The sequence below is a fragment of the Bos grunniens genome, chromosome 2, assembly GCF_055505025.1.
Source record: "Bos grunniens cultivar Pamir isolate PY7600 chromosome 2, Bosgru_T2T1.0, whole genome shotgun sequence".
NCBI lineage: Eukaryota > Metazoa > Chordata > Mammalia > Artiodactyla > Bovidae > Bos > Bos grunniens.
In genome coordinates, this window is record NC_141166.1 from 28,610,637 (window position 1) to 28,624,062 (window position 13,426).

Sequence of the window (13,426 nt, forward strand, 5' to 3'; positions counted from 1 at the left end):
AATAGCTATTAATTTGCTCCTACTAGCGAGTTATTCTTTGTTGCAAACACATTTTTGAGTAATTACAGAGCTCATAATCTTTTTTCAAAATGTCTTCTCAAGGTCATGACTTTTAGCAGAAGTAACTATTTTCTATTTTGGTCTGGTTTTAATTTGGGTAATAGTCTGATTGAACATAGATATTTATGGCATTTATTAAAAGCTTTTATTACTAATTTTGCCAAGAAAAAAATTCTAATGGAGATGTATTGGAGAATTTCCATAAAATTAATGTCCAGACTTAATGGATGTCTTAAGGTATCATTATTAACGGGAATGTTCCATATACTAGGATCCTTTGATTAGAGATTAGATACAGTTAGATCAGAACATATTTAAAACTGGACACATGCCAAAGTATCCAGAAATTCAATTTAAACACATTCTAGAGGCTAATGCTTTATTTAGGTTGTGTCTTTATGATGCCTAATGAAAAGCTGCAGTTGCAAAAACTCAATTGGTTTGGTCAGCTGCTGGATGATCAAAAGGCCACATCATGCTCAGTTAGACTCCCACTGAGGCCTACATGAAGACAGTCAGTTGACTCAACATGCATTTTCCATTTGTTGAAATTGACTGCCACCCATCTATAAGGACATTTCTGTGGCCAGCAACCCTTGATTGTCCCAGTCTGAACAGATGAACTCAGTGAGATTTTCTATCTCTCCCAAGACCTCAGACCCACAAGTGTGATTCTCAACAATAAAAGGAAATCCCAGGGTTCTTGATTCCATCCTACAAAAGACATACCAAAAACTTCAACAGGTAGGGACATCTTCATGCTGCCCCTTCCACCAAGATTGAAATTCTGAGAGGGCATCTCCCTTCCCAGATTGAGAATCCACCTTTCGACTTGACTTTAATGGCCATGAAAAGTGTCATATGGATATTCAGTTCCCTCTAAGGAATCCTAAACCATGCTTAACACTCTTAAGCAACTAAAAATATCTTGAATGTAGCTGGAAATATCAGACAAAGGGAGGATCTCAGGATTTCTGACCTAATTAGGAACAAGATTCTGTTTCAGTTCTCTGACTACCTGAAGGTCATGTTTTGGGTTGGTGGGCATCGTTAGACACCTTTATAAGCATTGTAGAGGGCAAGCCACTATATCACAGGGTCAGTAGTGGTTACAGTTTTGCTAAAACTCCCTGAAAACTCATTTTTCAGATCATGTTTTCTTCTTATCTTCCTAGAGCCAGAAGTAACAAACTGCTGCTGCTGCTAAGTTGCTTCAGTTGTGTCCAACTCTGTGCAACCCCATAGACGGCAGCCCACCAGGCTCTGCCGTCCCTGGGATTCTCCAGGCAAGAACACTGGAGTGGGCTGCTATTTCCTTCTCCAATGCATGAAAGTGAAAAGTGAAAGTGAAGTCACTCAGTCGTGTCCGACTCTTCGCGACCCCATGGACTGCAGCCTACCAGACTCCTCCTTCCATGGGATTTTCCAGGCAAGAGTACTGGATTGGGTTGCCATTGCCTTCTCCTAGTGGCTCACAAATGTTTTTGGTTTACTTCATGAAGCAGTGGACCAAACAATCTTTAAAACAAATCAACAACAGAAAAATTGAATCAGTTGCTAGTTTTCAAAAATTTTCAGAATTCATAGAAAATGTGAAGTCATATTTCTAAAGTTCAGAATAGTAACCACTGAGGCTTATTCTCCAAGGCTGCAGTTTACTACTGTCTCTACCCTTCTCCATTGTCTCCGGAGGCTATGAGGTCAGATCAGATCTACGTAGCTCACTGGGCTTGTTATTTCTATCTGCTTGTCCCTATTAGCATGTGACCTCGCAGCTCCACCCCAAACTGAAGAAGCTGGATTCAGTCTCAGAGACCATCTTCCTTAACTACCTTCTTCTATAAATGAGAATTAGGGATCCAGAGAAGAGAACTGAGTTCCCCCAAAATACACATCTTGCTAATGGAAGAATCAGAAGTAGATTCCAGATCTCCCCTTCATCCGTTGATTACACCTTCAAATAAAATCAACCCTAAATGACACTCTAGCCATTAATACGAAAAACTGCTAAAATGTATTGAGCCCTTACTATAGGCCTGGCTGGCACTGCACTAAATCTCCTTTTATGTGTGATCTCGTTTCACTCTTATAACAATGTTATGCACTAGATGTTCATGTTAACCGTGTTTTATAGACAAGAACACTGAGACTTGGAAAGACTAAGAAACCAGCTCAATGTCACACAGCAAGGGACAGACCCGTGATTGAATATCCCAAGTCTAGCCTCTTAACCAACACATATACTGCCTTACCTTCCTCTATCATCTAATTCACTCATTCACTTGACAAACTGGCAATCCCTTATTATGATCCTGCACTGTTCCAGGAGTTGGGGACAGCAGTGAAGATCCAAAGAGGCTGCCCTCGTGGTGTTTGGTGTCTATGACAGTTGTCATTGACTGTCAGTTATCAAGATTGAGGTTACTGTCAAGATTGAAATACTTGATACTGACAGTCAATGACAACTGTTATAGACATCAAACACCATGAGGGCAGCCTCTTTGGATCTTCACTGCTGTCCCCAGCTCCTGGTGCAGATGACACCACCCTTATGACAGAAAGTGAAGAAGAACTAAAGAGCCTCCTGATTAAAGTGAAAGAGGAGAATGAAAAAGTTGACTTAAAACTCAACATTCAGAAAACTAAGATCATAGCATCCAGTCCCATCACTTCATGGCAAATAGATGGGGAAAAAATGGAAACAATGAGAGATTCTATTTTGGGGGGCTCCAAAATCACTGCAGATGGTGACAGTAGCCATGAAATTAAAACACCCTTACTCCTTGGAAGAAAAGCTATGACCAACCTGGACAGCATAAAAGCAGAGACATTACTTTGCCAACAAAGGTCTGTCTAGTCAAAGCCATGGCTTTTCCAGTAGTCATGTATGGATGTGAGATTTGGACTATAAAGAAAGCTGAGCGCTGAAGAATTGATGCTTTTGAACTGTGGTGTTGAAGACTTTTGAGAGTCCCTTGGACTGCAAGGAAATCCAACCAGTCAATCCTAAAGAAAATCAGTCTTGAATATTCATTAGAAGGACTAATGTTGAATCTAAAGCTCCAAAACTTTGGCCACCTAATGTGAAGAATTGACTCAATGGAAAAGACTCTGATGATTGGAAAGATTGAAGGCGGGAAGAGAAAGGGACAACAGAAAATGAGATGGTTGCATGGTATCACTGACTCCATGCACATGAATTTAAGGAAGCTCTGGAAGTTGGTGATGGACAGGGAAGCCTGGCTTGCTGCAGTCCATGGGGTCACAAAGAGTCAGACATGACTCAATGACTGAACTGAACTGACCAAAACTGATCATTTCAATTTGCGCCATCTCACATTGCCGCATGAGTTTTGCTGTTATCATAGCTTCTTCTTTATAATCAAGATAGTTTTGCAACTTGGAGCAAGGTACCCACTGAGGTTTCTATCATCCCACTGAAATCAGGAAATTAGCATATCATCTCCTTTGTAGATTTCTCTTCAAAGCTGTAGTTCCCAGGTTCTTCAGAAAGATATGCATGCCCAGGTTGTAAAACTGGCAAGAGGCTTTTAAAAAGATTTACATGTCAAAGGGGAATACAAAGGATTTAGAATGCAAGTTTTCTAAAGTAAATGCTGTAAGAAAAGGATGCTTAGGGTCCTAGAGTCAAGAGGAAGCATGTCCAAAATTTAGTCAAGCTGAGAGAAAGGTTAAAACCATCTTATTCAAACACATAGTGGGAATGTTAGAGCTGGAAATTGTAGGGATGGAGAAATTTTCCCTTCTAGGTTCTTTGGCTGGTCTAATAATTAAACTGACATAATTCAGAGGCCATATAGTCTTATACATGTGACATTTTTCTACCTGTATGTTCTAAGTGAGTAAGTAAGTGAAAGTCACTCAGTCATGTCTGACTTCTTTGCAACCCCATGGACCGTAGCCCACCAGACTCCTCTGTCCATGGAATTCTCCAGGCAAGAATACTGGAGTAGATAGCCATTCCCTTCTCCAGGGGATCTTTCCAACCCAGGGATCGAACCCAGGTCTCCCACATTGCAGACAGATTCTTTACCATCTTAGCCCCAGGGAAGCCCATGTGCTAAGAGATTCAGGAATTTTTCTTCTCTTCTATTGCCCACAACATCATCCAGCTCAGGGACTGGCAACTGGTTGATAGGGTATTAATATTGTTGATCTGAATACAAATGAACACAGAATAGAAGGACAATACAGGAAGAGAGCCAAGCTTCCAATCCTCCAGGGATTTGGCTGGAAGGATAGGATGCATACCTGTACTTCCTGTCCACTCCTCCATAAACAAAAACTTGCTGATTTGAATTACAGTACTTGCTCAGATACCTATATATTCGCAGGCCTCCCTCCCAACTTCCCCAACTAGCTTTCCCCATTGCTGCAGAATCTTGTAATTTTGTCTGTGAAATAAAAATGAAAATTATCTTTATGCTTCATAGAAGCCAATTGTGCTCTCTTCAATGGGAAATGCAAGCCCTTCCCCCTTGGACCTACATCCAGTCAACATGCTGATGGATGCTCAGGAACTGGAAGGACTCATGCACCATTTATTAGAAGAGGGTGCCTGATTACATCCTAACTAGAAGAGAGCTCTTTTTTGCCCAGGAAGTAGACAGAGTCCCAGTGCCCTCCTTATGATGAGACCATCTGATCACTGGTAGAGAGGAACCTCCGGGGCCCTCAGCTGACAGCTGCTGTCAGCCCCCAAAGCAATTGCTGAGCCTGCAGATTGCAGATGTCCTGGTCATTAGCACTCCTGGAATGGGAACCAAAGCCAAACCCTGGGAAGAGGGGACAAATTGTTTCTTCCGTCAGGTCACAGTTGTCTGCACAAACCATGAAATTCCTCACCCAATTGAAACACCTCTGCAGTACCAATTGCACAGACATGCAAAGTGCATCAGAAAAAGAAACCACCTGGCTAGTTACATGGTGCAAAACAGACTCCAAGAAACAGTTTATCTTCTAAATCACTGACATTAATTAATTCATCAGTCATCCACTCAAAAGCAAACAACGAGTGAGTAGCTAACATGTTCCAGGCACATGTCTATCCCATACACACCCCAAGTTCTTTAATAAATCTGCATAGAAGTTAATATTTCTAAATTTTCCAAAAATGTTTACTTGGGTGGAAACAGCTTGTGCTGTGCTTAGTCATTTAGTTGCATCCGACTCTTTGCGACCCCATGGACTGCAGCCCATCAGACTGCTCTGTTCTTGAGGATTCTCCAGGCAGGAGTACTGGAATGGGTTGCCATGCCCTCATCCGGGGAACCTTCCTAACCCAGGGATCAAACCAAGGTCTCCCATATTGCAGGCGGATTCTTTACTGACTGAGCCACCAGGGAAGCCCAGGTGAAACAGTTTAGGCCTTGGGATTATATTGTTGTTCAGTTGCTGAGTCGTGCCCAACACTGCAACCCCATGGACTACAGCACTCCAGGTTTCCTTTCTTCACTTTCGTGTTCATTGAGTCATGATGCTATCTAACCATCTCATCCTCTGCCACCGTTTCTCCTTTGGCCTTCAATCTTTCCCAGAATCAGCCTTTTCCAATGAGTTGACTATTTGCAGGTGGCCAAAGCATTGGAGCTTCAACTTCAGCATCAGTCCTTCCAATGAATATTCAATGTTGATTTCCTTTAGGATTGACTACTTTGATCTCCTCACTGTTCAGGGGACTCTTAAGAGTCTTCTCTAGCACCACAATTCAAAAGCATCAATTCTGCTCAGCACTTAGCCTTATTTCAATTTGAGTGTTGGGTTATTTTTCAACCATTCTCCAGCCCTTTACATCTTTACATTGTCTTGAGATTAAGTCAGAACTTATGTAAAAAGCCTATACACTGTTTCATACCCAGGGAAGTACTCAATCAATAGAACCTTTGATTTTAATCTATTACATTACTAAACATTATTTTTAAATTAGCTCCTCATCCCCACAAAGGAAGAATCAGTCATATTTTCTTTAAATGTGTATGTTAATAAAGTAGTAGTATCTGCCTGTCTCAATAAAGGCAGGACATTTGTGAAGCTTCAATAGAAGTTATGTAGAACAAGGCATGCAGGGGGAAAAGTTTGAATATGCATTCTATTTTATGATTGTTAGCAATTCCATATTAGAGAAGACAATACAATGTAACATAAAGAACACATGACACTGCAAATCCTTAAAAGAAAGAGTAATGGGAAAACAATTTAAAGATTTCAAGAATAAATCATTGAAAATATGGAAGTAATGAAGAATATACATACACATATTTTATGCATAAGGTACAGAAATTAAAAGGCACAATAAAAAGTCATCAAATCTAAGAGAATTATAACATGAGGAAAACAAAATATAGACCATCAAGAATCATGCCAGCAAAGTATAAAGACTATAAAAAATAATGTCTTTAATTTTCACTATTAGAAAAACAAACAAAAAAATACCAAATGTCAGAAATAAAAATTTAATCTAAACATCATATCTTGAGTCCTATCAAGGAGAATTTAAAATGCATTCTTGAAAAGAAAAATATACTTTTAAAATAATTTTATTAAGGAAAACAACAAACAACACACTAATTTCAGATTTGATGACATAATAATAATATAATAATGCATATGCACGGGATGAGAGAAGATGAGGTAAGATTCTTCTTCTAAACCTCTATTTCTACCAACTTCTAATTTTCTGTGCAAAATGAAATTCAGCTATTGATTCCCCTACCTGCTCAGTTTTTTGTGGGATGGCTGGTATACATGTGTAAAATGCAAATGAAAATAGGTTCAGTAGTTGAAAATAGGCTTCCCTGGTGATTCAGATGATAAAGAATCTGCCTGTAATGCAGGTTCGGTTTGATCCCTAGGCTGGAGAAAGGAATGTCAATCCACTCCAGTATTCTTGCCTGGAGAATTCCATGGACAGAGAAGCCTGGCGGGCTACAGTTTAAGGGGTCACAAAGAGTCAGACAAAACTGAGGGACTAACACTTTCACTTTTTTTCAGAGAGAGACTGTATCAGTCACTATATATTTTGTCTCTTCTCATGAAGAATCAGATTCTTTCTCTAGCTAATTCAGATATTGACACACAGTATATCCAGGGAACACTTTAACGCAGGACTTCGAAAGAAGAAAGCATACTTTTAGAAGAATTTTTTGTCAATTTCATTAGTATATTCAGAGAGCCAACTTTGGGTTTATTGATTCTCTTATGTGTTTGTTTTATTTCATTCACTTCTGATCTGATCTTTATTTCTTTCCTTTTACTTTGCTCATCTCTCTGTCTCTCTTTTTTTTTTTAACTTTCTGAGATGTAAGATAAGACTTCTGATTATCAGCCTTACCTCTTTTCAGACATGTTGAATTAAGGCCATATATTTTCCTCAAAGTACTTCTTTAGTTTTACCCTGCAAGTTTTATTTTGTTGCATTTTCATTAGCATTTAGTGAAAAAAAATGTTTTTAATTTTTATTGTGATTTCTTCTTTGACCCATGGGTTATTTAGAAATGTATTGTTTAATTTCCAAATACTTGAGGATTTTCTAGTTATCTCTTTGTACTAATCTCTAGCTCAGTTCCACTATGGTTGGAGAATATAATGCACATGGCTTCAATCTTTTGAAAATTTTCCAACTTACTTAATGATCTGGCATATGAGTCAATATTTGTAAACAAATGTTCTGTGTATACTTGAAAGGAATTTGTGTTGTACAGTTGAGTGTTCAATTTTATAAATTTCAATTTGGTCACATTGGTAGATAATATTGGTCAAGTCTTCTATATCCTCACATATTTTTGCCTGCATGTTCTAACAGTTACGTTAGAATCAGTTGTGTTAGAGAGTAAATTGTATTAGAAAAATTTCTTATTCTCACAGATTTGGCTGCTTGTTATAACAAATCCAATTCATTGTGGATCTGTCAATATCTACTTCACTTCAGCAATATTCTGCTTTATATTTTTAAAGTTTATGTTATTATGTCTGTTGAATTATTCCCTTAAACTTTATTAAATGTTCCCATTTATTTCTAGTACTCCTTCTTACCTTAACATCCATTTTGTCTGGATATTCATACAGATATTCATAGCAGCTTACTTTTGGTCAGTGTTAGCACAGAATGTTTTCTTCCAATATTTTACTTTCAACCTCTTGGTGCCCTTACACTATTTTAAGTACAACTCTCATGAACAGCATACAATACAGCCCAGTACTATGGGTGCCAGAAGTTAAAATTAAGTCAATTTAAAGAAAATGTTTAAAGAGGAACATTTCCTGCACACCTGAGCTTATGAAATAATATCCATACTCACTGCACCTACATGTAGGTATGTGTAGGGGGTGAGTACCTGGCCCAGGAACAAGGAACTTGGGACTAATTATAATAGCAAAGTGGTTGAGAGCACAGCTTCCCTTATGGCCTTTCAAGTTTTTTGCCAACAATGGCCAGGACAGCTGCTTTACAACCTTTTTGCTAAAACCAGAGAAAGCTGAAGCCTGGGAGTGGTATGGTGATGATGGGGGGAAGGGAGATAGATATCTCTGAAACTAGAGAAACCTGTTTGTCTAAAATGATGTGCCCTCAGGAGCAAAGAAATACACAGAGAATGAGCAAGTGGTCATGGTACCAATCACTTAATAGGCAAAATTGGTTACTTCCAGGCTTGTGAGATTTTTCATTTATAAATCTCCTATCAGACTCTCACATTAGATTTTAAACTCAAGGGGATTCCATTTACAGTTCTATTGAGAATTACAGCCTGGAATTAAACTCTGAACTTTTCTTACATTTCCCACACCATCTCTAGGTTAACCAAACTGCTTGAAATAAGTGGCACAACAATGTTCAAATAATCCTTCTTCCTTAAGGTCCGATTTGGTATAGAAACCACCAGAAAGTGAAAATTGATCATTCACATTCCACTAGTTCAAATGACCTAGAGAGGCTACAGAGCTAAACAGTGGTAGACAGCACTCTTTTTTTTTTTTTTGTATGATAACCAAATAGCCCAGATCTATCCATATAGGGGATTGATTCATCAAAATATTACACCAAGAAATATTTGAATGCAATAAGCACATTGATGCAGCTGTATGGTTAAACATTATAACCTCTGAAGTCAAGAAATTCAAATTTATAGTTGCCACATTAAGCATAGATGTTAAAGCATTAAAGTTAACACCATATACAGTCCTATAAAATACTGCATGTGCAAAGGGTCTGAGTTACGTTCATACTGGGAACCATAATTTAGAATTTCCTGACTTCTGAACATGTAACACATCATAGTAATTGATCTAGCTCCTTGGAGCTAATATAAAATATCTTGTTAACATGTTTTCTATCCAATTCTTTCATCATTTACTTTTTTGGCTCTTGGAGAAACAATTCATCATGCTCAAATCTTTTCACACACCTGCACTAAGCTAACAGAGCAATAGAAAAGCCAATGCAACCAGGATTGAGTGAAAGGCTTGTAAATCATGTAGGAATGTTGTTAGCAAGTACCCTTAATCTGGATCATGCAAGATGACACTTTGTTTTGGGGCTTAGAGTTATTTGCCTGGAATTGTTGCAGTGATAACCTCATATTCTACTGGATACTGTGGGATAGAGGATATCAATTCGTTTATGCAAGCAGCGTATCTATGGACTGTTAGTTCATAAAGCTAATGTAGAAGGGAAAGGTAGCGGGGCTTACTCCACGACAGAACATGGCATCTTAATCTCCTGGCGAGGCAAAAGAATTATAACAGTGAACTGAATGTTTGCATCCCCCTGAAATTCAAATGTTGACATTCTAACTTATAATGGAATGATATTAAGAAGTGAAGCTCTTGGTCCTGAGGGGAGAGCCCTTATAAATGGGATTAGTACCCTTATAAAAGGGGCCCCAGTAGAGAAGGAAATGGCAACACACTCCAGCATTCTTGCTTGGAAAATTTCATGAACAGAGGAGACTGATGGGCCACAGTCCATGGGGTCACAAAGAGTCACACAACTGAGAACATACCCACGCAAAAGTGAAAGTCACTCAGTCGCGTCCGACTATTTGCGACCCCATGAACTACACAGTTCATGAAATTCTCCAGGCCAGAATACTGGAGTGGGTAGCCTTTCCCTTCTCCAGGGGATCTTCCCAACCCAGGGATCGAACCCAGGTCTCCCACATTGCAGGTGGATTCTCTACCAGCTGAGCCACAAGGGAAGCCCACCCACACATCCCTTGTGGGAAAGGGACCCCAGAAAGGTCTCTAGTCCTCTTTCTGCCATAAGAACAGAAAGAGGAGTCCATCTGTTAGGGGAAGCACACTGCCCACCCTGGCCAGGCACCATAGTAACCATTTACATGAGTTGTCCTGGTAAAGAACATGGAACTAATAAGCCACCACCAACCAGAGGAGATCAGGAAAGGTCAAAAGGAGACACCACATGTCCGACCACTTCTCAGAATCCTTCTCGCTGGCAGCCATCTTGGCTGAACAAGGCCTGCACCACCAGCAAGGACTCTGAGTCAAAATCATCGACTAAAGACAACCTGGAAACTAACCCCATCACCATAAAATCCGCGTGGCAGTTCTCCTGGTTTCCCTTACCCTACTGCTCTCCACCCAGGGGGGCTTTTCCTGATAAAATCTCTTGCTTTGTCAGCACATGTGTCTCCTTAGACAATTCATTTCTGACTGTTAGACAAGAGCCATTTGGGCCCTGAAAGGGGCCCCCCTTCCTGCAACCTGGAAGAGGTTCCCTCCCTGACATTGCTGGCACCCTTATCTCAGACCTTCAACCTCCAGAACTATGAAAAAAAATTCTCTTGTTCATAAGCCACACAGTCTATGGCACTTTGTTATAACGGCCTGAACTAAGACACAGCCTCTAAGGCAATTCTCCGCCAGGTGCTGGGACTGTATGTACGTCCCTTCAATTGACCCCCGTCCTTATTTTCATCTGACTGAGTCTCATATTCACTGTATATTAACCTATTTCTCCTTAGGGCTTAGCTCCTACTGCCTTGCTCCAGGTCAGGTGAAGAAGACCAATAATCAACAATTCCAAAGTATCATCATATTCCAGGAGCTGCTTAAAGCACCTTAGAAACATTGATTCATTGAACCTAGTAGAGTAGAATTGGCAAGCCATGGAGCATGAGCCAAATCCAGGCAGTCACTGCTTTTGATGAAAAAAAAAAAAAAAAATTGTCTAAGTGTTATCTATGGCTGCTTTCATTTAACAATAGCAAAGTTGAGTGGCTACAGCATTTATGGCTAGCAAAGCCAAAAATATGTACTATCTACACTTACAAAAGTTTACCCATCCTGCAGTGTTAGATGGCATCATCAACTCAGTGGACATGAGTTTGAACAAACTCCAAGAGACAGTGAAGGACAGGGAAGCCTGGAGTGGTGCAGTCTGTGGAATTGCAAAGAGTTGGAGAAGGCAACGGCACCCCACTCCAGTACTCTTGCCTGGAGAATCCCATGGACAGAGGAGCCTGGTAGGCTGCAGTCCATGGGGTCGCTAAGAGTCGGACACGACTGAGCGACTTCACTTTCACTTTTCACTTTCATGCATTGGAGAAGGAAATGGCAACCCACTCCAGTGTTCTTGCCTGGAGAATCCCAGGGACAGGGGAGCCTGGTGGGCTGCTGTCTATGGGGTCGCATAGAGTCGGACACGACTGAAGTGACTTAGCAGCAGTAGCAGGACATGACTTAGCAACTAAACAATAAAATCCTGCAATAGAGAATTCCCTTCTGTGTGGTCAGCAACTCTGATTCTGAGTCACATGTGAGAAAGAATCATTAACAGAGTTCTTGGTTTGGAGAAGGGAGGAGGGAGTTTAAATAAGACCTCAATTTATATTTATACATTTATTTAATGTTTATACATTAAGACAAGCCTTTCATCATTGTAAAGCTGGTACTGGGGACCCTTTTCAGTACACGTCCTGGTCACCTATTTCATCTTTTGACATTCTTTAGCTCACTCATTTGACCTTGCCCAGAATTTACTTCTCACAATTTTCAACCACAAATGCAGCAGTGATTATCAACAACCTGAACAGAGGGAGAGAACAATGACAAACTATTAGGCAGGCTCATTCAAAGTTGTCTCTGTGCAACTAAAGGGAGGAGGCTGGATGTATTTCATAAATCTCCATGGACAAAAAGCCCACATATGGAAGGCCCTCTTCTCAAAAATGAACATGTGCATCCTTGGCACAAAAGAGAAGGGAGCTTCCCCTGGTCCTTCCCAGAATTTCCTCACTTTGTCCAGAAGCTACTCCCCAGGATAGCCACAGGGTCATCCCACAAGCACATGTTGGCTACATCCTCACATTGCCAAAACATCTGGACTGAAAAATGCATTTAATCATTCAGATTATTTTCCCCTGAAGCAATGCCAAACATCTGTCTAACTAGAAACAGCTGTGTATTAGTTTGGGGCTGCCATCACAAATACCCTAGACTGGGTGGCTTAAACAGCAGAAGTTTATTATCTCATAGTTCTGAGGGCTGGAAGTCCTCGATCAGGGTGCCAGCGTGGTTGGGTTCTGATGAGAACTTTGTTTCTGGATTGCAGATGGCAGCCTTCTCACTATATCTGCACACTGCCAAGAGGGAAAAGAGTAGGGAGAAAAAGAGATGGAGCTGTCTGTTGTCTCTTTTTATAAGAGCATCAATCCTATCAGGAGAATCCTACCCTCGTGACTTCATGTAAACCTGATCACCTTTCAAAGCCATCTTTCAAGGCCTTTGGGAGACACAAACATACATAATTTCTCTCATGCTGTAAATGAATCAATGCATGCATGTGTCCTAAGTCACTTTAGTCGTGTCCGACTCTTTGCAACCGTTATGGACCATAGCCCACCAGGCTTCCCTGTCTATGGGATTCTCCAGGCAAGAATAGTGGAGCAGATTGCCATGTCCTCCTCCAGAGGGTCTTCCAAACCCAGGGATCGAACCCACATCTCTTATGTCTCCTGCATTGTCAGACACGTTCTTTACCACTAGTGCCACCTGGGAAACCCCTCCAAAGGCTCAAGCTGGGCTTCAACAGATGAATTTTGAGGGGACACAATTCAGTCCATAGGAAGCTGCACCTCTAGCATTAAGTAAGCCAGACCTATGGTATCCATGGGGGATGGCCCAGGCAAAGGTTCAGCAAATCACAGCACCAAAGACTCCATGCCCCTGGCTTTCTCCTGGTCCCCATTGTCTCTAACCACATCCTAAACTCCCTCTGAGGGCTCTCACCAGGGCAGTACCCACAGGCTTTGTGCATTTGAGAGTTTGCTCTTGGCACAGCATTAATCTAGACTGGCTGAGCCAGGATGAAAGTGCTCCAGATACTTTC